Below are 26,261 nucleotides of genomic sequence, written 5' to 3' on the forward strand. Positions count from 1 at the left end.
TGCTTCTGGTTGCTAGAAGCTTGTTCTTTGGCATTTTTTCCCATTCCTGAAACTGTCATTTAAGGAATTTGATCAATTTTGCTTTATATATATGTTGTTTTTTCTCTTACATATTGCAAGATGTCTCACGTTGCATCTGAGTCAGAAGATACTACAGGAAAATCGCTGTCAAGTGCTGAATCTACCAAAGCTAAGTGTATCTGCTGTAAACTTTTGGTAGCTATTTCTCCAGCTGTTGTTTGTATTGATTGTCATGACAAACTTGTTAAAGCAGATAATATTTCCTTTAGTAAAGTACCATTGCCTGTTGCAGTTCCTTCAACATCTAAGGTGCAGAATGTTCCTGATAATATAAGAGATTTTGTTTCTGAATCCATAAAGAAGGCTATGTCTGTTATTTCTCCTTCTAGTAAACATAAAAAATCTTTTAAAACTTCTCTCCCTACAGATGAATTTTTAACTGAACATCATCATTCTGATTCTGATGATTCCTCTGGTTCAGAGGATTCTGTCTCAGAGGTTGATGCTGATAAATCTTCATATTTATTTAAAATGCAATTTATTCGTTCTTTGCTTAAAGAAGTCCTAATTGCTTTAGAAATAGAGGATTTTGGTCCTCTTGATACTAAATCTAAACGTTTAAATAAGGTTTTTAAAACTCCTGTAGTTATTCCAGAAGTTTTTCCTGTCCCTGATGCTATTTCTGCAGTAATTTCCAAAGAATGGGATAATTTGGGTAATTCATTTACTCCTTCTAAACGTTTTAAGCAATTATATCCTGTGCCGCCTGACAGATTAGAATTTTGGGACAAGATCCCTAAAGTTGATGGGGCTATTTCTACCCTTGCTAAACGTACTACTATTCCTACGTCAGATGGTACTTCGTTTAAGGATCCTCTAGATAGGAAAATGGAGTCCTTTCTAAGAAAAGCTTATCTGTGTTCAGCTAATCTTCTTAGACCTGCTATATCTTTGGCTGATGTTGCTGCAGCTTCAACTTTTTGGTTGGAAACTTTAGCGCAACAAGTAACACATCGTGATTCTCATGATATTATTATTCTTCTTCAGCATGCTAATAATTTTATCTGTGATGCCATTTTTGATATTATCAGAGTTGATGTCAGGTTTATGTCTCTAGCTATTTTAGCTAGAAGAGCTTTATGGCTTAAAACTTGGAATGCTGATATGGCTTCTAAATCAACTTTACTTTCCATTTCTTTCCAGGGTAACAAATTATTTGGTTCTCAGTTGGATTCCATTATTTCAACTGTTACTGGTGGGAAAGGAACTTTTTTACCACAGGATAAAAAATCTAAAGGTAAAAACAGGGCTAATAATCGTTTTCGTTCCTTTCGTTTCAACAAAGAACAAAAGCCTGATCCTTCATCCTCAGGAGCAGTTTCAGTTTGGAGACCATCTCCAGTCTGGAATAAATCCAAGCCAGCTAGAAAGGCAAAGCCTGCTTCTAAGTCCACATGAAGGTGCGGCCCTCATTCCAGCTCAGCTGGTAGGGGGCAGGTTACGTTTTTTCAAGGAAATTTGGATCAATTCTGTTCACAATCTTTGGATTCAGAGCATTGTTTCAGAAGGGTACAGAATTGGTTTCAAGTTGAGACCTCCTGCAAAGAGATTTTTTCTTTCCCGTGTCCCAGCAAATCCAGTAAAAGCTCAAGCATTTCTGAAATGTGTTTCAGATCTAGAGTTGACTGGAGTAATTATGCCAGTTCCAGTTCCGGAACAGGGGATGGGGTTTTATTCAAATCTCTTCATTGTACCAAAGAAGGAGAATTCCTTCAGACCAGTTCTGGATCTAAAAATATTGAATCGTTATGTAAGGATACCAACGTTCAAGATGGTAACTGTAAGGACTATCTTACCTTTTGTTCAGCAAGGGAATTATATGTCCACAATAGATTTACAGGATGCATATCTGCATATTCCGATTCATCCAGATCACTATCAGTTTCTGAGATTCTCTTTCCTAGACAAGCATTACCAGTTTGTGGCTCTGCCGTTTGGCCTAGCTACAGCTCCAAGAATTTTTACAAAGGTTCTCGGTGCCCTGCTGTCTGTAATCAGAGAACAGGGTATTGTGGTATTTCCTTATTTGGACGATATCTTGGTACTTGCTCAGTCTTTACATTTAGCAGAATCTCATACGAATCGACTTGTGTTGTTTCTTCAAGATCATGGTTGGAGGATCAATTTACCAAAAAGTTCTTTGATTCCTCAGACAAAGGTAACCTTTCTGGGTTTCCAGATGGATTCAGTGTCCATGACTCTGTCTTTAACAGACAAGAGACGTTTAAAATTGATTACAGCTTGTCGAAACCTTCAGTCACAATCATTCCCTTCGGTAGCCTTATGCATGGAAATTCTAGGTCTTATGACTGCTGCATCGGACGCGATCCCCTTTGCTCGTTTTCACATGCGACCTCTTCAGCTCTGTATGCTGAAGCAATGGTGCAAGGATTACACGAAGATATCTCAATTAATATCTTTAAAACCGATTGTTCGACACTCTCTAACATGGTGGACAGATCACCATCGTTTAATTCAGGGGGCTTCTTTTGTGCTTCCGACCTGGACTGAAATTTCAACAGATGCAAGTCTCACAGGTTGGGGAGCTGTGTGGGGATCTCTGACGGCACAAGGAGTTTGGGAATCTCAGGAGGTGAGATTACCGATCAATATTTTGGAACTCTGTGCAATTTTCAGAGCTCTTCAGTTTTGGCCTCTTCTGAAGAGAGAATCGTTCATTTGTTTTCAGACAGACAATGTCACAACTGTGGCATACATCAATCATCAAGGAGGGACTCACAGTCCTTTGGCTATGAAAGAAGTATCTCGAATTTTGGTTTGGGCGGAATCCAGCTCCTGTCTAATCTCTGCGGTTCATATTCCAGGTGTAGACAATTGGGAAGCGGATTATCTCAGTCGCCAAACGTTGCATCCGGGCGAATGGTCTCTTCACCCAGAGGTATTTCTTCAGATTGTTCAAATGTGGGAACTTCCAGAAATAGATCTGATGGCGTCCCATCTAAACAAGAAACTTCCCAGGTATCTGTCCAGATCCCGGGATCCTCAGGCGGAGGCAGTGGATGCATTATCACTTCCTTGGAAGTATCATCCTGCCTATATCTTTCCGCCTCTAGTTCTTCTTCCAAGAGTAATCTCCAAGATTCTGAAGGAATGCTCGTTTGTTCTGCTGGTAGCTCCGGCATGGCCTCACAGGTTTTGGTATGCGGATCTTGTCCGGATGGCCTCTTGCCAACCGTGGACTCTTCCGTTAAGACCAGACCTTCTGTCACAAGGTCCTTTTTTCCATCAGGATCTGAAATCCTTAAATTTAAAGGTATGGAGATTGAACGCTTGATTCTTGGTCAAAGAGGTTTCTCTGACTCTGTGATTAATACTATGTTACAGGCTCGTAAATCTGTATCTCGAGAGATATATTATAGAGTCTGGAAGACTTATATTTCTTGGTGTCTTTCTCATCATTTTTCCTGGCATTCTTTTAGAATACCGAGAATTTTACTGTTCCTTCAGGATGGTTTAGATAAGGGTTTGTCCGCAAGTTCTTTAAAAGGACAAATCTCTGCTCTTTCTGTTCTTTTTCACAGAAAGATTGCTATTCTTCCTGATATTCATTGTTTTGTACAAGCTTTGGTTCGTATAAAACCTGTCATTAAGTCAATTTCTCCTCCTTGGAGTTTGAATTTGGTTCTGGGAGCTCTTCAAGCTCCTCCGTTTGAACCTATGCATTCATTGGACATTAAATTACTTTCTTGGAAAGTTTTGTTCCTTTTGGCCATCTCTTCTGCCAGAAGAGTTTCGGAATTATCTGCTCTTTCTTGTGAGTCTCCTTTTCTGATTTTTGATAAGTGTTGCGAACTTCTTTTGAATTTTTACCTAAAGTTGTGAATTCCAACAACATTAGTAGAGAAATTGTGGTTCCTTCATTATGTCCTAATCCTAAGAATTCTAAGGAGAAATTGTTGCATTCTTTGGATGTTGTTAGAGCTTTGAAATATTATGTTGAAGCTACGAAATCTTTTCGTAAGACTTCTAGTCTATTTGTTATCTTTTCCGGTTCTAGAAAAGGCCAGAAAGCTTCTGCCATTTCTTTGGCATCTTGGTTGAAATCTTTAATTCATCTTGCCTATGTTGAGTCGGGTAAAACTCCGCCTCAGAGAATTACAGCTCATTCTACTAGGTCAGTTTCTACTTCCTGGGCGTTTAGGAATGAAGCTTCGGTTGACCAGATCTGCAAAGCAGCAACTTGGTCCTCTTTGCATACTTTTACTAAATTCTACCATTTTGATGTATTTTCTTCTTCTGAAGCAGTTTTTGGTAGAAAAGTACTTCAGGCAGCGGTTTCAGTTTGAATCTTCTGCTTATGTTTTTCGTTAAACTTTATTTTGGGTGTGGATTATTTTCAGCAGGAATTGGCTGTCTTTATTTTATCCCTCCCTCTCTAGTGACTCTTGTGTGGAAAGATCCACTTCTTGGGTAGTCATTATCCCATACGTCACTAGCTCATGGACTCTTGCTAATTACATGAAAGAAAACATAATTTATGTAAGAACTTACCTGATAAATTCATTTCTTTCATATTAGCAAGAGTCCATGAGGCCCGCCCTTTTTTTGTGGTGGTTATGATTTTGTATAAAGCACAATTATTCCAATTCCTTATTTTATATGCTTTCGCACTTTTTTTCTTATCACCCCACTTCTTGGCTATTCGTTAAACTGAATTGTGGGTGTGGTGAGGGGTGTATTTGTAGGCATTTTGAGGTTTGGGAAACTTTGCCCCTCCTGGTAGGAATGTATATCCCATACGTCACTAGCTCATGGACTCTTGCTAATATGAAAGAAATGAATTTATCAGGTAAGTTCTTACATAAATTATGTTTTTATTTCTTTTGTGATTCAGATAGAGCATGCAATTTTAAGCAACTTTCTAATTTACTCCTATTTGCAAATATTCTTCATTCTCTTGGTATCTTTATTTGAAAAGCAAGAATGTAAGTCTAGATGACAGCCCATTTTTGATGAACAACCTGGGTTGTTCTTGCTGATTGGTGAATAAATTCATCCCCCAATAAACAATTGCTGTCCAGGGATCCTGACTTTCTTTTTCAAATAAAGATAGCAAAAGAACAAAGAAAAATTGATAATAGGAGTAAATTCTAAAGTTGCTTAAAATTGCATGCTCTTTAATCTGAATCACAAAAGAAAAAATTTGGGCTCAGTATCCTTTTAACTAAAGCTGCTCATCTATTTATTTGCACGCTCTTCTAGAACAACTTTATATCCTGCAGTCTAGATAAAAAAAACAAAATGTTGTCTTGTTTTGCCAACTCCTCTATTCTATTTTGTTTCTTTAGCAGAAGTCATGTCTTTATTGCTTATATACTTGTGATCACTTTCCAAGTAAGATACCAGTGGAGCATACCATTGTGGTCTAGTAGGTAGCATAGCGTCTTGTTTGGTTAAGATTTACAATCCCAGCTACAACACCTTGCCTTTTCTGTGTCTTTCTGCTAAGATATTACAGATAGCTTTCCAAAGAAAACGTTTGTTTTGCATATTTGATTCCATTTTATTTTCTTAAAGCAATTCATCTCTTTAATTCTTTACACTGTTTCTTGGAACAATTAACTAAAATGATAAAAAGAATGGGTACTGGCCCTGTCTTTAACCAGCATAGCAACACCTTGCGGCTCGTGGCTAGCTTAGCCCCCTAACAATGTCTGGCGGCGCTTCCAGGGCTGTAAAAGCACAGCTCTCGCTGACAGTGATAACACTGCACTGTTTCTGCGTGCCTCACTGCCTGAGATCCACACTCGTAAAGCCCTGGAAGGGTACGTGGCCGTAGTGAGGGAGATAGATATCTGTTTCTGCCACCTCCCCCTCAAGATCCAAGTTCATTTTTTCCCATTCAGACCCCTCCCCCTCCTATTTTCCTAACCTGGTCCCTCCCACTCAAGATCCTTACTTTTTCCTTATCCATTCCCCTTCCACTCCTATTTTTCATAACCCTGGCCCTCCTCCCACCAGATCCCTTTTTAATTTCCACAAGCAGTCCCCTCCCTCTCCTGATTTTCACAACCAGACCCCTCACCCCTCACCCATATCCTATGAATTTCCAAATAGAGACCTGCCCTCCCCTCAATATCCTAGTTACTCAAACAGACCCCTCCTCCTCAGACACTCCCCCTCCAGTTCCACATACTATGTTTCCCACCCAGAACCCTCCCCCTCTACACCCTTTTCTTCATCCAGATCCCTACCCCAATTGATCTACATCCTTTTTTATTTATTTTTCTAAACATTTGAACCCCACCTCCCCTATTTATTCCCATCCAGATCCCTCCCCCTCCAGCTCCTACTTTTTTTCCCACCCAGTCTCCTCCCCCTCTTATTTTTCCCAACCCCATTCCTGTCCCTCGAACTCCTATTTGTTTCCCCAGTCTCCTCTAGCTCCTACTTTTTCTCACAGTTCCTTTGCCCCATCCTATTTCTCGCAACTTGTGTTCAGCTAACTCACAATAGATCACTGCTGCTGGTTCAACAAAGGATACCAAGAGAATGAAGCACATTTGTTGACAGATACAAACCTGAAAGCTGTTAAAAATTGTATGCTCTATCTGAAACAAAAATAAAAAAAAGTTACGAAAAAGTGTGGGTTTCATGTCTCTTCAAGTTTAATACCAGGGTATCTGTCAGGAACCAGACGTCACAGCAAAGGGAGCAGGCAAAAGAATAGTCAAATTTTCTCTTCCAGAGGAAAGTAGCTAATAAATCAGTCCTTAAAGGGTATCATATGCGCCCTGTGAAAGATAGTTAACTTAATGAATATAAGGATCACAATTGCAGATCTCATTCCTAACAAAAATTATGTATGTCTGTAATAACTCCTGCAGGTTGGCGGAGACTGAACATATATGTACTTAATATTTCGCAGAAGGTTTACAATTTATTCTATGGCACCTGATATACATCTGTATATAACCTCATATACAAATGGTTAATCTTGCCAATAACTCATATGAGGATATAATAAGACATATATATATATATATATGACAAGTGTAATTAAGTAAGGTCAAAAATAAGGCAACAAGCATATAGAACTTTTAAGAGCATATACTGAAACTGAGATGGAGAAGTAGTAGTAGAACGAAGTTAAGTAAAATCATCATATGTTCAGACAGACTGTGGCAAACATAATTAGGTTGGAGTAAGTATGGTGAATCGATATGCACAATTTCACAAACAATGTCATTAATATAGCATATGTACATAAAGGCTCTTTAAAGATCAAACCTGCTCGATTGTAAGGATTGAAGTAGAGAGAGCGGGCAGTAGCGGCTGCAGCCGAAGAGAAACTGTCAGCGTGTGACGTCACCGCAACTAAGCCGGAAGTAGCTAGGACTTGGAGCAGCGGATGAGAAGGCAGTCAGAGTAGCCAACGAATCAGTTCAGAATTACTCCCAAAGGAGGGGCTTGACACGGTGCTCGATGGAGACAGGATAACAAGCAAGGATGTAAGTTGTAAGGTGAGCTTTATAGCAAAAGCGATGATCCAATTACAGGTGTGAAGGAATTAGCATTGATAGAGTAAAGGTTACACCAACTGTAATATGACAGGATACCCCTTCCAAAGATCACCTCCGGAGATCAGGTGAGGGTCGGTCAGGATGTCTCCGATGGAATAAAGCAACCAAACGAGGTGCAGAAACTTGTGTAGCAGGCTCCCAAGAGTCATCCTCATCAGGATAACCCTTCCAATGTATCAGATATTGGAGTACTCCACCAACTCTTCTGGAGTCAAGTATCTTTTGAACTTCATATTCACTAGATGGAACTAAGAGTTGAGGAATACTAGGCGTGATAGGATTGTGGTCTCTGAGCTTTTTATATGGTTTTAACAGGGATAAATGGAAGGTTGGATGTATCTTCATATTAGTTGGTAATTTAAGTGTTACTGCATTTTGATTTATAATTCTGGAAATTGGAAATGGTCCTATGAAAACTGATGAAAGTTTTTTCAAAGGATAGTGTAGTTTGAGATTACGGGTTGAAAGCCAAACAAAATCACCTACTGCATAATTTGGAGAGGTAGTTCTACGTGTATCATAGTAGAACTTTTGTTTCTTCTTAGCTAGCGTAATGTTATCCCTAATTGAGGTGAAAGTATCAGCAATGGTGTTAATCATTTGATTAACCATTGGACATTTACTTTGAATACTATTGTCCCAGTGATAATTTGGGTGGAAGCCGTAATTTACAAAAAATGGTGTATTCTTTATAGAATTGTGATAAGTATTGTTGAAGGCAAATTCAGCATGTATCAGAAGGTCAGACCAATTATCCTGTTGAGCAGTGGCAAAACAACGTAGGTACTGTTCTACCCACTGATTGTTTTTTTCTGTCTGTCCGTTACTTTGAGGATGGTAAGCACTAGACAACCTTCTTGTGATTCCAAGTTTTGTACAAAGTTCTTGCCAGAATTTACTGGTAAACTGTGTACCACGATCCGAGGTGATTGAGTTGGGTAATCCATGTAATTTGAAGATGTTGTTATAAACTATATTGGCTGTTTCATAAGCGGTTGGAAGCTTATGGAATGGTACAAAATGGACCATCTTACTGAACAAATCAACTATTACAACTATTGTGTTGAATTTGTTAGCTGGAGGTAAGTCCACTATAAAGTCTATGGCAATATCCTGCCAAGGCCTATCTGGAGTAGGCAAGGGAAAAAGTTGTCCAAATGGTGCTTTCTTCCCTTTTTTGGAGGTAACACAAACCTTACATGACTGAACATATTCAGCCACATCTTGTGCTAAAGAAGGCCACCAGAAGAATCTTTTAACAAGTTCTTGTGTCTTAGTAATACCCGGATGTCCAGAAAGTGTTGAATCATGTAAAGTCTGAAGCACCATTTCTCGGAGAGATTCTGGTACATAAATTTGGTGATCATGGTAGTACAACCCGTCATCTTGAAGTTGAAGTTCTGTTTTTGGTATATTGGAATCAGTTAACTGCTTAGCAGAGAATAATTGTTGTTGATCAAAAGTGAGACCTAAAAAATGGTCTAAAGAGATGATTGTTCCCTCTTTGTTTGAATCATGAGTAATGTCAAACTGACGGGAGAGAGCGTCTGCCTTACGATTTTTAGAGGCCGGTCTGTATGTTATGAGGAAGTTGAACCTATTGAAGAAGAGATTCCATCTAACCTGTCTTGATGTTAAAGTCCTGTTGGTTTTAAGGTACTGCAGGTTCCTATGATCTGTATAAATCAATATAGGGTTTGAAGTGGCCTCAAGAAGATGCCTCCAATGTTCCATAGAACTTTTAATAGCGAGAAGTTCTTTTTCTCCTATTGGATAATTTTCTTCAGCCGATGTCAAGGTTCGTGAGTAATAAGCTACTGGATGTAACAGTTTTTCCAAACTCTCTCTTTGTGAGAGAATAGCTCCAATTGCTACATTCGAGGCATCTACCTCTAGGATGTATTGAAGTTTTGGGTTTGGGAAGAGCAAGATGGGTGCACTAGTGAAAGATTTCTTTAATTTATCAAAGACTGTTTGTGCTTCAATTCCCCACTGAAAGGGTGTATTCTTCTTTGTAAGATTTGTTAAAGGTTTTGTTATAAGTGCAAAGTTTCGTATAAATTTCCGATAAAAATTAGCAAAGCCCATGAATCTCTGGACTTGTTTCTTGTTAGTGGGTCTCGGCCAACGTAAGATCGCTGAGATCTTATCCTCTTCCATGTTTATTCCTTCAGAACTAATAGTGTAACCTAAAAAGGTTATCTTGTTAGTGTGGAATTCACATTTTTCAAGTTTTACATAAAGGTGGTTTTCACGTAACCTGGTAAGAACCACTTTTACATGTTGAATATGTTCATCGAAAGACTTAGAGTAGATCAGAATGTCATCCAAATAAATCACTATAAATATATCGAGTAAATCTTTAAAAATATCATTTATCAGATACTGGAAAGTCGCAGGGGCGTTACATAGCCCGAAGGGCATGACCGTATATTCGTATAACCCATATCGGGTTCGGAAGGCTGTCAGCCATTCATGCCCTGATTTAATTCGAACTAAATTATAAGCACCCCTTAAGTCCAGTTTTGTGAAAAATTTCGCACCTTGTAACCTTTCTATGAGGTCAGGAATTAGAGGTAGAGGGTATCGGTTTTTAACGGTGCGCTTATTCAATTCGCGATAATCAACAATAGGTCTTAAGCTATGATCTTTATTCCGAACAAAGAATATCCCTGCTCCTGCAGAAGTAGAAGGTTTAATAAACCCTTTTTTTAAATTGTCCTCCAAATATGTTTTCAAGAATTCTAATTCTGAATCCGATAAAGGGAAAATATGCCCGTATGGGATGTACACTCCAGGTAGTAGATCAATTGGACAATCATATTTTCTATGAGGAGGCAAGTTTTCTGCCTCCTTCTTGTCAAAAACATCAGAGAATGTCTGATATTGTGGGGGTATAGAAGGTGTGTCTGTTAGAAGTACATGAGAGTGGAAACAAGTATTTTTACAATAATCTGAAGAGAACTCAATTGTAGAAGTTGACCAAATAATGTTGGGGTCATGTAAGGATAACCAGGTAATACCAAGTATTACAGGATAAAGAGGTGATGGAATAACATCAAATGTTATATATTCCGTGTGGTTCTGTTTAGAAATAACTTTTAGTGGAATAGTTTGGTATTGAATAGGACCTGAGGAAATAGACTTTCCATCAATAAATCGTAACACAATGGGGTTTGCTTTTTTAATTAATGGAATTTTATTTTGATTAACAAAATCTACATCAATATAATTCAAACTAGCCCCAGAATCAAGGATAGCCTGGGTTTGTAGTTGATGTTGGTCCCACTGTAAAAGAATAAATAGTAGACAGTGAGATGAAAGTTTATTATATGTTGATAAACAATTAGCAGTAGTTGTTTGCTTACCCTTCCTTGTGCGCAATTGAGGGCAGTCTTTAACTGTGTGATCTAGTGCTCCGCAGTACATACACAGGTTGTTACTGCGTCTTCTTAGTTTCTCCTGTTGGTTCAGGGGTCCTCTAATAAATCCTAGATCCATTGGCTCAGGTGGATCTTTATTGGTAACTTTCAAGCTATGTTCTGAATAACTTGGAGTGTATGTTTTTTTTTATTGAGTGATCTGTCTGATACCTCTCAACTCTCCTTTCTCTAATTCTTCTATCAAGAACTATGCAGAGGTTAATTAAATCTTCAAGAGATTCAGGTAGCTGAACTCTCGCCAGTTCATCTTTTAGAGCATCAGACAACCCTAACCGGAATTGATTTCTAAGCGACAGGTCATTCCAGAGTGTATCCTTTGACCATTTTTTAAAGTCAGTAACATATTCTTCCACCTGTCGTTTATTTTGTCTGAATGACCTCATAGTGTTTTCTGCTGTGAGTTGTTTATTTGGGTCGTCATATAATTGACTCATAGCTTTGAAGAAATTTTCTAAAGAATACAAGATAGGGTCATCAGTCTCAAAGAATGTGTTAGCCCAGCTACGGGGCTCTCCTCTCAAATAGGAAATAGTAGTTAACACCTTAGAGTGATCATTAGGATATGATCTTGGTTTTAATGCATAATACAAAAGGCAAGCATTTTTAAATTCTCTGTATTGCCTTCTATCACCAGAGAATTTCTCTGGAGGACTGGGTTGTGGATCTGATGCTAAATTTGAGGAGCTCAAAGATTGTAATTTTTCATTTATATACAATTTTAAGTTTGTATTTTCCTGGTGTAAACTATTGTAACCTTGTGTGAGTGTCTCTACTCTTTCTATGAGGACCTGAACATGTTTAACAAGGTCTGCTGGATCCATGTTGTGGCTTGTTATTTCTATCATATGCGCCCTGTGAAAGATAGTTAACTTAATGAATATAAGGATCACAATTGCAGATCTCATTCCTAACAAAAATTATGTATGTCTGTAATAACTCCTGCAGGTTGGCGGAGACTGAACATATATGTACTTAATATTTCGCAGAAGGTTTACAATTTATTCTATGGCACCTGATATACATCTGTATATAACCTCATATACAAATGGTTAATCTTGCCAATAACTCATATGAGGATATAATAAGACATATATATATATATGACAAGTGTAATTAAGTAAGGTCAAAAATAAGGCAACAAGCATATAGAACTTTTAAGAGCATATACTGAAACTGAGATGGAGAAGTAGTAGTAGAACGAAGTTAAGTAAAATCATCATATGTTCAGACAGACTGTGGCAAACATAATTAGGTTGGAGTAAGTATGGTGAATCGATATGCACAATTTCACAAACAATGTCATTAATATAGCATATGTACATAAAGGCTCTTTAAAGATCAAACCTGCTCGATTGTAAGGATTGAAGTAGAGAGAGCGGGCAGTAGCGGCTGCAGCCGAAGAGAAACTGTCGGCGTGTGACGTCACCGCAACTAAGCCGGAAGTAGCTAGGACTTGGAGCAGCGGATGAGAAGGCAGTCAGAGTAACCAACGAATCAGTTCAGAATTACTCCCAAAGGAGGGGCTTGACACGGTGCTCGATGGAGACAGGATAACAAGCAAGGATGTAAGTTGTAAGGTGAGCTTTATAGCAAAAGCGATGATCCAATTACAGGTGTGATGGAATTAGCATTGATAGAGCAAAGGTTACACCAACTGTAATATGACAAAGGGACAGTCAAGTCCAAAAAAAGTTCATGATTTTAATAGGGAATGTAATTTTAAACATCTTTCCATTTTACTTTTATCACCAATGTTGCTTTGTTCTCTTGGTATTATTAGTTGAAAGCTAAACCTGGGAGGTTCATATACTAATTTATTCAACCTTGAAGACCTCTAATCTGAATGCATTTTGACCACTAGAGAGCATTAGTTCATGTGGTTTATATAGATAACATTGATACATGAACGCCAGAACTTCAATAAGAATAACCAAGACTTAGAATGACATCAGCAGACACCTTTAAGCATGTCCCCAGAGGTTATGGCACACAAAATCAATACAGGGTCATCCCGGTTACAAGTGGCGCTACTTTAAGCGCAGGTATCACAGTAAAAAAAGTAAAAAAAAAAAAGCCTTCAGCACCTCTCCCACTCTAAAAGCACCATGATGGCTTCATCCAGTCTCCCCCCCTCCAACTATTTTTCCCCAAACTGCTCCCGCCTCCTTTAGATCCCTACTTTCCCCCCCAGGCTCCTCCCCTTCGTATTTTCCCCCCAGGCTCTTCCCCTTCCTATTTTCCCTCTCCTTTTCCTAAGGCTCCTCCTCCTCCAAGCCCTGCGCCTGCTCTTTTTCACCATCCAATCCGACTCCTATTTCTTCCTCCTCCAGTGTCCTCCTAATCCCTCCTTCCCCCTTGTCTCATGCTCCTCCCCCTCTTTCCTATTTTACCTTACCCAGCCCCTTCCCATTTTCCTTACCAGATCCCTTCTGCCCAATCTAGTCTGCGCCCTCTCACCAACCCATCCAGTCTCCTCCCACTTCTATTTCTTCTTCCTCCTCCATTATTCACCCAACAATTCACCGATTACTCCCGCCTCCATTATTCACCCAATCACTCATCTTCCATATTTTCTCATCCTCCTCCTCCATATTCCTCCCCTTTCTATTTTTCCTCCTCAAATTCTCCCCCCCCTTTATATTTCCCATTACGCCCCTCCCCAATCTTATCCAGATTAATTTCCATTTTATGATATTTCCCCAGATCCCATTATTATTATTACAGCTATATATTGTTTAACCAGGATTTTAGGGGGTGGTCTGAGGTAGGGTGTTATATTACAGACCAGACCAGTTTAAGCAGACGTCATAGGGTGGATTCGAACTGCTGGCCTTGTGCTTGCTAGCCCATGACCTTACAACTGCTCCACAGCAGCTTTCTGCTTAATGACTAGGTATTGCCTCACCAGTAATGGATGTTGACCCTGCCTGGTTTTCTATTGCCAGCTTTGGTAGCATAATGGCTAGCTGAACTACCTTGCAAGCAGAAGGTTTGTGGTTTGAATCCAGCTACTGCTCCTTGAATGTGCACTCAAAAGTTGTTGTTTTTTTGTTTTGCAAGTTGTATGCTATTTCCTTTTCTTAAAGAGACATTAAAAAACTCTTGCTTTTCTTTAACAATTTGTGTTTGCCCCACTTCTCCTAGAGAGGTTAACAAAAAACATCTGCAACCTTGGTTTTCAAAATGCTGCAAATTGCCATAGAATATGGCACTCCATTGTAGCTTGGAGGTTAACTTGCCTGGAGAGATACAAAACAAATTATTTTGGCAACCTAGATGTTCTAGGCAAGTTGTAGCCTTATGAAAAAACATTTGCAGGTAAATGTTATAAACTGTTTTACATTGTTTAGTTCATAATTGGACTAAAATCATAACAGTAATAGGTATTAATTCTACCAGTTCTCCTACAAGAGCCCTAGCTTAGCTTAGCGGTTAGCATACCTGACTATGAAACAGCAGGTTGAGGGATCCAATCCACCCATGGCCTCTGCTAAACGCTTTCTTTGGAACTAAAAGTTTAAAGGGGCACTAAACCCAATTATATTTCTTTTGTGATTCAGATAGAGCATGCAATTTTAAGCAACTTTCTAATTTACTCCTATTTGCAAATATTCTTCATTCTCTTGGTATCTTTATTTGAAAAGCAAGAATGTAAGTCTAGATGACAGCCCATTTTTGATGAACAACCTGGGTTGTTCTTGCTGATTGGTGAATAAATTCATCCCCCAATAAACAAGTGCTGTCCAGGGATCCTGACTTTCTTTTTCAAATAAAGATAGCAAAAGAACAAAGAAGAATTGATAATAGGAGTAAATTCTAAAGTTGCTTAAAATTGCATGCTCTTTAATCTGAATCACAAAAGAAAAAATTTGGGCTCAGTATCCTTTTAACTAAAGCTGCTCATCTATTTATTTGCACGCTCTTCTAGAACAACTTTATATATTGCAGTCTAGATAAAAAAAACAAAATGTTGGCTTGTTTTGCCAACTCCTCTATTCTATTTTGTTTCTTTAGCAGAAGTCATGTCTTTATTGCTTATATACTTGTGATCACTTTCCAAGTAAGATACCAGCGGAGCATACCATTGTGGTCTAGTAGGTAGCATAGCGTCTTGTTTGGTTAAGATTTACAATCCAGGTACAACACCTTGCCTTTTCTGTGTCTTTCTGCTAAGATATTACAGATAGCTTTCCAAAGAAAACGTTTGTTTTGCATATTTGATTCCATTTTATTTTCTTAAAGCAATTCATCTCTTTAATTCTTTACACTGTTTCTTGGAACAATGAACTAAAATGATAAAAAGAATGGGTACTGGCCCTGTCTTTAACCAGCATAGCACCTTGCGGCTCGTGGCTAGCTTAGCCCCCTAACAATGTCTGGCGGTGCTTCCAGGGCTGTAAAAGCATAGCTCTTGCTGACAGTGATAACACTGCACTGTTTCTGCGTGCCTCACTGCCTGAGATCCGCACTCGTAAAGCCCTGGAAGATCCCTACCCCAATTGATCTACATCCTTTTTTATTTATTTTTCTAAACATTTGAACCCCACCTCCCCTATTTATTCCCATCCAGATCCCTCCCCCTCCAGCTCCTACTTTTTTTCCCACCCAGTCTCCTCCCCCTCTTATTTTTCCCAACCCCATTCCTGTCCCTCGAACTCCTATTTGTTTCCCCAGTCTCCTCTAGCTCCTACTTTTTCTCACAGTTCCTTTGCCCCATCCTATTTCTCGCAACTTGTGTTCAGCTAACTCACAATAGATCACTGCTGCTGGTTCAACAAAGGATACCAAGAGAATGAAGCACATTTGTTGACAGATACAAACCTGAAAGCTGTTTAAAATTGTATGCTCTATCTGAAACAAAAATAAAAAAAAGTTACGAAAAAGTGTGGGTTTCATGTCTCTTCAAGTTCAATACCAGGGTATCTGTCAGGAACCAGACGTCACAACAAAGGGAGCAGGCAAAAGAATAGTCAAATTTTCTCTTCCAGAGGAAAGTAGCCAATAAATCAGTCCTTAAAGGGACAGTCAAGTCCAAAAAAAGTTCATGATTTTAATAGGGAATGTAATTTTAAACATCTTTCCAATTTACTTTTATCACCAATGTTGCTTTGTTCTCTTGGTATTATTAGTTGAAAGCTAAACCTGGGAGGTTCATATACTAATTTATTCGACCTTGAAGACCTCTAATCTGAATGCATTTTGACCACTAGAGAGCATTAGTTCATGTGGTTTATATAGATAACATAGATACATGAACGCCAGAACTTCAATAAGAATAACCAAGACTTAGAATGACATCAGCAGAAACCTTTAAGCATGTCCCCAGAGGTTATGGCACACAAAATCAATACAGGGTCATCCCGGTTACAAGTGGCGCTACTTTAAGCGCAGGTATCACAGTAAAAAAAGTAAAAGAAAGAAGCCTTCAGCACCTCTCCCACTCTAAAAGCACCATGATGGCTTCATCCAGTCTCCCCCCTCCAACTATTTTTCCCCAAACTGCTCCCGCCTCCTTTAGATCCCTACTTTCCCCCCAGGCTCCTCCCATTCCTATTTTCCCCCAGGCTCTTCCCCTTCCTATTTTCCCTCTCCTTTTCCTAAGGCTCGTCCTCCTCCTCTAAGCCCTGCGCCTGCTCTTTTTCATCATCCAATACGACTCCTATTTCTTCCTCCTCCAGTGTCCTCCTAATCCCTCCTTCTTCCAAGGCTCCTTCCCCCTTATCTCATGCTCCTCCCCCTCTTTCCTATTTTACCTTACCCAGCCCCTTCCCATTTTCCTTACCAGATCCCTTCTGCCCAATCTAGTCTGCGCCCTCTCACCAACCCATCCAATCTCCTCCCACTCCTATTTCTTCCTCCTCCATTATTCACCCAATCATTCACCGATTACTCCCGCCTCCATTATTCACCCAATCACTCACCTTCCATATTTTCTCTTCCTCCTCCTCATGGTTTGAATCCAGCTACTGCTCCTTGAATGTGCACTCAAAAGTTGTTGTTTTTTTTGTTTTGCAAGTTGTATGCTATTTCCTTTTCTTAAAGAGACATTAAAAAACTCTTGCTTTTCTTTAACAATTTGTGTTTGCCCCACTTCTCCTAGAGAGGTTAACAAAAAACATCTGCAACCTTGGTTTTCAAAATGCTGCAAATTGCCATAGAATATGGCACTCCATTGTAGCTTGGAGGTTAACTTGCCTGGAGAGACACAAAACAAATTATTTTGGCAACCTAGATGTTCTAGGCAAGTTGTAGCCTTATGAAAAAACATTTGCAGGTAAATGTTATAAACTGTTTTACATTGTTTAGTTCATAATTGGACTAAAATCATAACAGTAATAGGTATTAATTCTACCAGTTCTCCTATGAAAGCCCTAGCTTAGCTTAGCGGTTAGCATACCTGACTATGAAACAGCAGGTTGAGGGATCGAATCCTCCCATGGCCTCTGCTAAACGCCTTCTTTGGAACTAAAAGTTTAAAGGGGCACTAAACCCAATTTTATTTCTTTTGTGATTCAGATAGAGCATGCCATTTTAAGCAACTTTCTAATTTACTCCTATTTGCAAATATTCTTCATTCTCTTGGTATCTTTATTTGAAAAGCAAGAATGTAAGTCTAGATGACAGCCCATTTTTGATGAACAACCTGGGTTGTTCTTGCTGATTGGTGAATAAATTCATCCCCCAATAAACAAGTGCTGTCCAGGGATCCTGACTTTCTTTTTCAAATAAAGATAGCAAAAGAACAAAGAAAAATTGATAATAGGAGTAAATTCTAAAGTTGCTTAAAATTGCATGCTCTTTAATCTGAATCACAAAAGAAAAAATTTGGGCTCAGTATCCTTTTAACTAAAGCTGCTCATCTATTTATTTGCACGCTCTTCTAGAACAACTTTATATCCTGCAGTCTAGATAAAAAAAACAAAATGTTGTCTTGTTTTGCCAACTACTCTATTCTATTTTGTTTCTTTAGCAGAAGTCATGTCTTTATTGCTTATATACTTGTGATCACTTTCCAAGTAAGATACCAGCGGAGCATACCATTGTGGTCTAGTAGTTAGCATAGCGTTCTTGTTTGGTTAAGATTTACAATCCAGCTACAACACCTTGCCTTTTCTGTGTCTTTCTGCTAAGATATTACAGATAGCTTTCCAAAGAAAACGTTTGTTTTGCATATTTGATTCCATTTTATTTTCTTAAAGCAATTCATCTCTTTAATTCTTTACACTGTTTCTTGGAACAATGAACTAAAATGATAAAAAGAATGGGTACTGGCCCTGTCTTTAACCAGCATAGCAACACCTTGCGGCTCGTGGCTAGCTTAGCCCCCTAACAATGTCTGGCGACGCTTCCAGGGCTGTAAAAGCACAGCTCTTGCTGACAGTGATAACACTGCACTGTTTCTGCATGCCTCACTGCCTGAGATCCGCACTCGTAAAGCCCTGGAAGGGTACGTGGCCGTAGTGAGGGAGATAGATATCTGTTTCTGCCACCTCCCCCTCAAGATCCAAGTTCATTTTTTCCCATTCAGACCCCTCCCCCTCCTATTTTCCTAACCTGGTCCCTCCCACTCAAGATCCTTACTTTTTCCTTATCCATTCCCCTTCCACTCCTATTTTTCCTAACCCTGGCCCTCCTCCCACCAGATCCCTTTTTAATTTCCACAAGCAGTCCCCTCCCTCTCCTGATTTTCACAACCAGACCCCTCACCCCTCACCCATATCCTATGAATTTCCAAATAGAGACCTGCCCTCCCCTCAATATCCTAGTTACTCAAACAGACCGCTCCTCCTCAGACCCTCCCCCTCCAGTTCCACATACTATGTTTTCCACCCAGAACCCTCCCCCTCTACACCCTTTTCTTCATCCAGATCCCTACCCCAATTGATCTACATCCTTTTTTATTTATTTTTCTAAACATTTGAACCCCACCTCCCCTATTTATTCCCATCCAGATCCCTCCCCCTCCAGCTCCTACTTTTTTTCCCACCCAGTCTCCTCCCCCTCTTATTTTTCCCAACCCCATTCCTGTCCCTCGAACTCCTATTTGTTTCCCCAGTCTCCTCTAGCTCCTACTTTTTCTCACAGTTCCTTTGCCCCATCCTATTTCTCGCAACTTGTGTTCAGCTAACTCACAATAGATCACTGCTGCTGGTTCAACAAAGGATACCAAGAGAATGAAGCACATTTGTTGATAGATACAAACCTGAAAGCTGTTAAAAATTGTATGCTCTATCTGAAACAAAAATAAAAAAAAGTTACGAAAAAGTGTGGGTTTCATGTCTCTTCAAGTTCAATACCAGGGTATCTGTCAGGAACCAGACGTCACAGCAAAGGGAGCAGGCAAAAGAATAGTCAAATTTTCTCTTCCAGAGGAAAGTAGCCAATAAATCAGTCCTTAAAGGGACAGTCAAGTCCAAAAAAGTTCATGATTTTAATAGGGAATGTAATTTTAAACATCTTTCCAATTTACTTTTATCACCAATGTTGCTTTGTTCTCTTGGTATTATTAGTTGAAAGCTAAACCTGGGAGGTTCATATACTAATTTATTCGACCTTGAAGACCTCTAATCTGAATGCATTTTGACCACTAGAGAGCATTAGTTCATGTTGTTTATATAGATAACATTGATACATGAACGCCAGAACTTCAATAAGAATAACCAAGACTTAGAATGACATCAGCAGACACCTTTAAGCATGTCCCCAGAGGTTTTGGCACACAAAATCAATACAGGGTCATCCCGGTTACAAGTGGCGCTACTTTAAGCGCAGGTATCACAGTAAAAAAAGTAAAAGAAAGAAGCCTTCAGCACCTCTCCCACTCTAAAAGCACCATGATGGCTTCATCCCCCCGGCTCCTCCCCTTCGTATTTTCCCCCAGGATCTTCCCCTTCCTATTTTCCCTCTCCTTTTCCTAAGGCTCCTCCTCCTCCAAGCCCTGCGCCTGCTCTTTTTCACCATCCAATCCGACTCCTATTTCTTCCTCCTCCAGTGTCCTCCTAATCCCTCCTTCTTCCAAGGCTCCTTCCCCCTTATCTCATGCTCCTCCCCCTCTTTCACCTTACCCAGCCCCTTCCCATTTTCCTTACCAGATCCCTTCTGCCCAATCTAGTCTGCGCCCTCTCACCAACCCATCCAATCTCCTCCCACTCCTATTTCTTCCTCCTCCATTATTCACCCAATCATTCACCGATTACTCCCGCCTCCATTATTCACCCAATCACTCATCTTCCATATTTTCTCCTCCTCCTCCTCCCCTTTCTATTTTTCCTCCTCAAATTCTCCCCCCCTTTATATTTCCCATTTCCCTCACCAATCTTATCCAGATTAATTTCCATTTTATGATATTTCCCCAGATCCCATTATTATTATTACAGCTATATATTGTTTAACCAGGATTTTAGGGGGTGGTCAGAGGTAGGGTGTTATATTACAGACCAGACCAGTTTAAGCAGACGTCATAGGGTGGATTCGAACCGCTGGCCTTGTGCTTGCTAGCCCATGACCTTACAACTGCTCCACAGCAGATTACCGCTTATTGACTAGGTATTGCCTCACCAGTAATGGATGTTGACCCTGTCTGGCTTTCTATTGCCAGCATTGGTAGCATAATGGCTAGCTGAACTACCTTGCAAGCAGAAGGTTTGTGGTTTGAATCCAGCTACTGCTCCTTGAAAGTGCACTCAAAAGTTGTTGTTTTTTTTGTTTTGCAAGTTGAATGCTATTTCCTTTTTTTTTTTTTTTTTGTATTTTCTTTTTTTTTTTTAAGAAATACATTTTTTATTGAGGATATATTTTTAACATACAGCCTTTCTCAAACATGAATATAAACAGAATCTATAATTAACAAAGCATGAAAGGAGCATTCTTATGTATAGGGTTCAAATACTGCTGTCAATAGCTGAGAATAGGAACTTCTCCTTGTGTGGGAATCCTCGTTTTTACAGAGGTCACCTTATGTGTACATAATGAACATTTAGGGGAATACAGGAGTATATCATCAGTCTACAAAGGTGTAATCTTTAAAGTAACAAACCAGTCAAAAGAAGTAAACCATTAGCATGGTATTACTCAGTATGTTGTAGCTCAGGCTCCAAACGGGGCAGGGGGTTCTCCGACCCCTCTCCGCTTGCCATCTGGTGGGTAGAGCTTTGGGCTACTATCACAGCTCCTAGATAGGGGAGGGGGCGGGAAATGAGTATAAGGGCCATGGTTGAGGGTGTCTGAAGGGGGTTTATTCTGAACCCTCTACTCTCTCTCTATTGTCTAGGTTCCAATATTAGGGGTCGATCGGGTCAGCATAGAGTCCCAGGGTTCCCAAATTGCGCAATAATTGCTCAGTTGCCTTCTCTCTCTAGCAACGTAATTTTCCATGTTTTTAAGGTAGTTCACGCTCTCAATTACACTTTGTAGTCTAGGGGGCTGGCTCTTTTTCCAGTTTCTAGCTATAAGCAGCTTAGCAGAGATGAGAATGTAGATCAATAGATTTTGCTTAGCTTTAGGGAGCTTATCTATGTCTAAATGTAAGATAGCTAGGGCTGGGCTCAGGGCTTGAGTTAGCTCCAACTCTGTGCAAATCTTACTTACTTTCTGCCAATAGGTCGCTAGCTTGGGGCAGGTCCACCAAACATGGATGGGGGAGCCCGGCTCCCCGCACTCCCTCCAGCACAGCTGTGAGTGTTCTGGGAAAAGTCTCCTTAGTTTAGTTGGCACTAAGTGCCATCTGGTTATTACCTTAAATATAGTTCATAGAGAGTGACACAGTGGGTTGCCTTTTTCGTTAGTCCAATGGCCTTGTCCCAGGTTTCTGCCGAAAATGTAACTTGTAACTCCTCTTCCCATGCACTCATATGAACTGTTTTTGGGGTAGCCCCTTCCTCTAAAAGGCAATGATAGTGTACTGAAAGGGGTTTGTGTAGTTGGGTGTTAGTTGTCCACCTCGTCTCCCAAACGGTCAGGTCTCTCAATGTGTCATCTAAGAAGCCCCAAGATCTCATTAGAGTACGGAGTCTCAGTAAGTCAAATTGGTGTCTAGAGGACAACGTAGGAAGGTCTACCATGTCTCTGTGTGTTCGTACCTGTCCATCACTGTAAAAGTCTCTCACAGAGTTTATTCCCGTAGTAGCCCATGAACTGAGATTTGAGTTGAGTAGCCCTATCAAGAGGCCTCTTATTGGATGTATTGGTGAGGGGTGTGGAGCCACTAATTTATTGTGTCTCAGCTTAGCCCAAGCATCTCGGCACCCCTTCACAATATCGTTCGCGACGTGGACCTTGGTTTGCCAATGTTGAGGTAACCAGAGAAGATCCTCTAGATGGATGTACGCTGGGAGCGATGCTTGCTCCAGCTCCCTCCATCTCGTTGGTGGGAGGGTCTTAGCCCATGCTGTAGCATGGGTTAGCATTGCTGCCTCATAGTATGTTTTGACACTGGGAAGACCAAGACCTCCTCTCTCTATTGGCTGTTGCAAGATATGCGCCGCCACTCGGGGTCGTTTGTCATGCCAGGTGTATGAGTTGAAGAGGGACTGAAACCTCCTCAGCATTGTCCCCGGGACTGGTATCGGGATACAACGGAATAGGTAGGTGAGCTTTGGTAGGATCATCATTTTAAGAGCTGCTACCCTGCCCATCCAAGATATATCGCAATATCTCTTTGAGTTAATTTCCGAAGTGACCGTCATTAGTAGCGTTTCAAAGTTCTCTTTGAGCACCACTGTCTTTTTATGTGAGAGAAAGACTCCCAAGTGACGGATCCCCTTGTAGGACCACTTGAAGGAATAGAGGCGCTGGATCTCGTCTTTCTCATTTTGAGGAATATTGATGGAGTAGGCCTCCGTTTTGGTCACATTCAATTTGTAATAGGAGACGTCCCCAAATTGTTTAAAAAGGGCCATCAATGGGGGGAGAGATTCTACTGGGTCAGAAAGGAAGACCGTAAGGTCATCGGCAAAGAGTGCAAGCTTTTGAGGGATATCATGCATTTGCACTCCATGGATCAATGTCGATTCTCTAATTGCGATTGCTAGAGGTTCGATAGCCAGAACGAACAGTAACGGAGAGAGAGGGCACCCCTGCCTGGTTCCATTACTAATTGTAATTTTAGGGGAGCAGAATCCCACTCCCCTAACAACTGCAGTCGGGTTGAATACAGTGCTTTGATCGCAGTGATGAATGGGTCCGGCACACCAAATGCTGAAAGTGTCTGGAATAGGTAGGCCCATCTCACCCTGTCGAAGGCCTTCTCGGCATCAAGCGACAGGGTGAGTATAGGGAGTCCCATATCCATTGCCTCCGAATATATATTTAGAAGGCGCCGAGTATTATCAGTACCCTGTCTCCCCTGCACAAAACCCACTTGGTCTAGGTGTATGATTGTGTGTAGATGCTTCCCTAATCGATTTGCCAATATTTTGGCATAGATTTTGGCATCTACATTAATAAGCGATATGGGCCTGTAGCTGGAGCACAGCAATGGGTCCTTACCTTCCTTGTGGATAGTGGTGATGTTCGCTTCCAAGAACTCCGCCAAAAAAGCGCCCTTAGTCGCTACACTCTGAAACAGCCGAAGCAGCACTGGGGATATGAGTGGGCTGAGCTCCCGATAGAACATGACCGTGAACCCATCTGGTCCGGGTGCCTTATGAGGAGCTAGATCTTTTATAGCTCCCTTGACTTCCGCCAAAGTGAACTGTCGTTCTAGTTCGGCCCTAGATTCCTCAGACAGAGTGGGCACAGGTAGTCTCTCCAAGAACCTGGGGATATCAATATGTTCAGGGTCATTGGCTGCTCTCGAGTTCTCAATATTGTATAGAGAGGAGTAGTAGTCAGCGAACGCTGTTCCTATTTCTTTAGGGGAGTATACTGCGCCTTCACGCGTTGCAATGCTGGGTATCCTTTTCTGCAGCGTGCGCTTGCGGAGCTTATTGGCTAGGAGTTTGTCTGCTCTATTGCCTTTGTGGTAATATAGCTGTTTAAGCTTATGCAGGTTATCTTGGACCCGTGATAAATCTCTCTTGGAGATTTCGTCCCTAATAAGTCCGATCTGGAGAGCTATCTGAGTGTTTGGGCTTGTTTTATTCTTCTGCTCTAGTGAACGGAGGTCTCCATACAATTTTGCTAAGGGTTGGCCAGCCTCTTTACGCAATCTAGCCGCTTTTTTTATAAAGTGTCCACGCAGGTACGCTTTAAGAGCGGCCCACACCATGGTGATGTCAGAGAGCCCCGAGTCATTGTGTGTCAGAAACTCCTGCACAATCTCTTGTAGTGCAGGGAGTTCTATTTCCGATATCCATCGCTCCGAGAGTTTCCACGGGGGTCTATTAGTGAAAGCTTGTAACTTAGTGAAGTCCAAGTAGACCATGTCATGGTCTGACCACGTGCATGGGCTAATGTTGGGGTTGGCAAATTGGTCTAAGGACCATGAATCACAGAATATATAATCCAGTCTGGAGTACGAATTATGGGCCTTTGAGTGGTGCGTGAAGTCTTTCACTGAGGGTGCTAAGCACCTCCAGGCATCATAGAGGTTATACTGGTATATGAGTTTCCGAAAGGCATTGGAGATGGAAGAGGTGTTTCTGTCAGAACGTATTGCAACAGAGGACTGTTTGTCAGTGGTTGGGTCCCAGACCATGTTGAAATCTCCCCCTATCACTAGGTGTCCCCTCTTAATCTGGTCTATGTGTGTTAAAAGTTTACGAAGGAATGGGATCTGTTTGGAGTTGGGCGCGTATAGTGATACCAACGTAAATAGTGAGTTATTGAGTGAACAAATAAGAATCAGATACCTGCCCTCATTGTCTCTTTCGACATATTCCAATGTAAATGACAGGTCTTTACTGTTCAAGGGGTCATGAGCTCAAGCTAAAGGGTAGTAGATTCAGGAGTAATTTGAGGAAGCACTTCTTTACAGAAAGAGTGATTGATTTATGGAATAAACTTCCTCAAGAGGTAGTAGCAACAAACACTGTGGGGGACTTTAAAAATGCATGGGACAAGCATAGGGCTATCCTACGAACTAGATAAGTTTATACTGTTAGGTAAGGTCGGGCAGACTTGCTGGGCCTATGGCTCTTATCTGCCGTCAATATCTATGTTTCTATGTTTAAGATGGCAACACCTTTGTTTTTGCTTTCTAGATTAGAGGCTGTTTCGCATACTGGGTAGTGCCGGGAAAGCCCAGAGATACGGGGCTCCCCCATCCAATGAGTTTCTTGTAGAAACATAATGTGCACCTTGTGTGTCAGGGCATATTGCTGCAATAGTTTTCTCTTAGTGGGAGAATTTAGGCCTTGCGTGTTCAGCGTGGCTATGCGTATGGGGATCATTTTGGGGATGTGAGCGAAATTTCCTGTGCTAATTGGGGTACGGGCGTGTTTCAGCTGCTAATTACAAGGTACTGGGCATATGTAGTGAGGTCTAGGAGCTTGCGGATTATTTTGGAGTGGAAGGAATGGTACGTGGGTAACAAGGGACTTCCGTGACTGGCTAAAAGTGATGAACGTACACTTTCGCAATGAGTGCACCGACTGGTCTATGCCAGTGGGGCACAACTAATAAATTGGGGGGGGAGCTAAGCGGAGAGGGGTCCATGGCCCCACCGGTATGGGGCAACATATAAAGAGAAGAAAGAAGAAGAGAGAGAAAAGGGGAGAGGAAGAGACAAGAGGAGAAGAAAGAAAATAAAGCTTGAGAAACATATGTGTTAAGGATGTATGTCATAAATAAGATAACATTTAACTCTGTAAACCTCTTAATACAATATTAATTTCAATTTCAACAGGAGGAACTTTGAACTGTGCTCGATAGTCTAACATCGAGTAATTAAGAACTTCACAATCACCACTTCCCCGTTAGATATCATTAAGCTTTTCATGTCTAATATTAAACTCTATGTGCCATGTGGTCCGGTTCTCCCTAATGGTGGTATGGACATTCAGACCTTGGGTTGTGGTACTATTCACTAGTCTACGAGTCGCTCGCTAAAAGTCGGTGAACCGTAGTAGTTAGGGGCCAGTCATTAAAAGTCTCAGTAAGGCTAGGGTAGCCATCTCATAACAGGCCTGTAAGTGAAATGTCCCAGCAATCTCCGTATAGGACAAGACGTTATGGGGAGAATTAAAGCATAGGCTGGCCTTAGGGTATATCCATTTCATAATAAAGCCTGATGGGCACATAGTTAACACAGGCA

Source organism: Bombina bombina, chromosome 6, assembly GCF_027579735.1.
Source record: "Bombina bombina isolate aBomBom1 chromosome 6, aBomBom1.pri, whole genome shotgun sequence".
NCBI classification, from domain to species: Eukaryota; Metazoa; Chordata; class Amphibia; order Anura; family Bombinatoridae; genus Bombina; species Bombina bombina.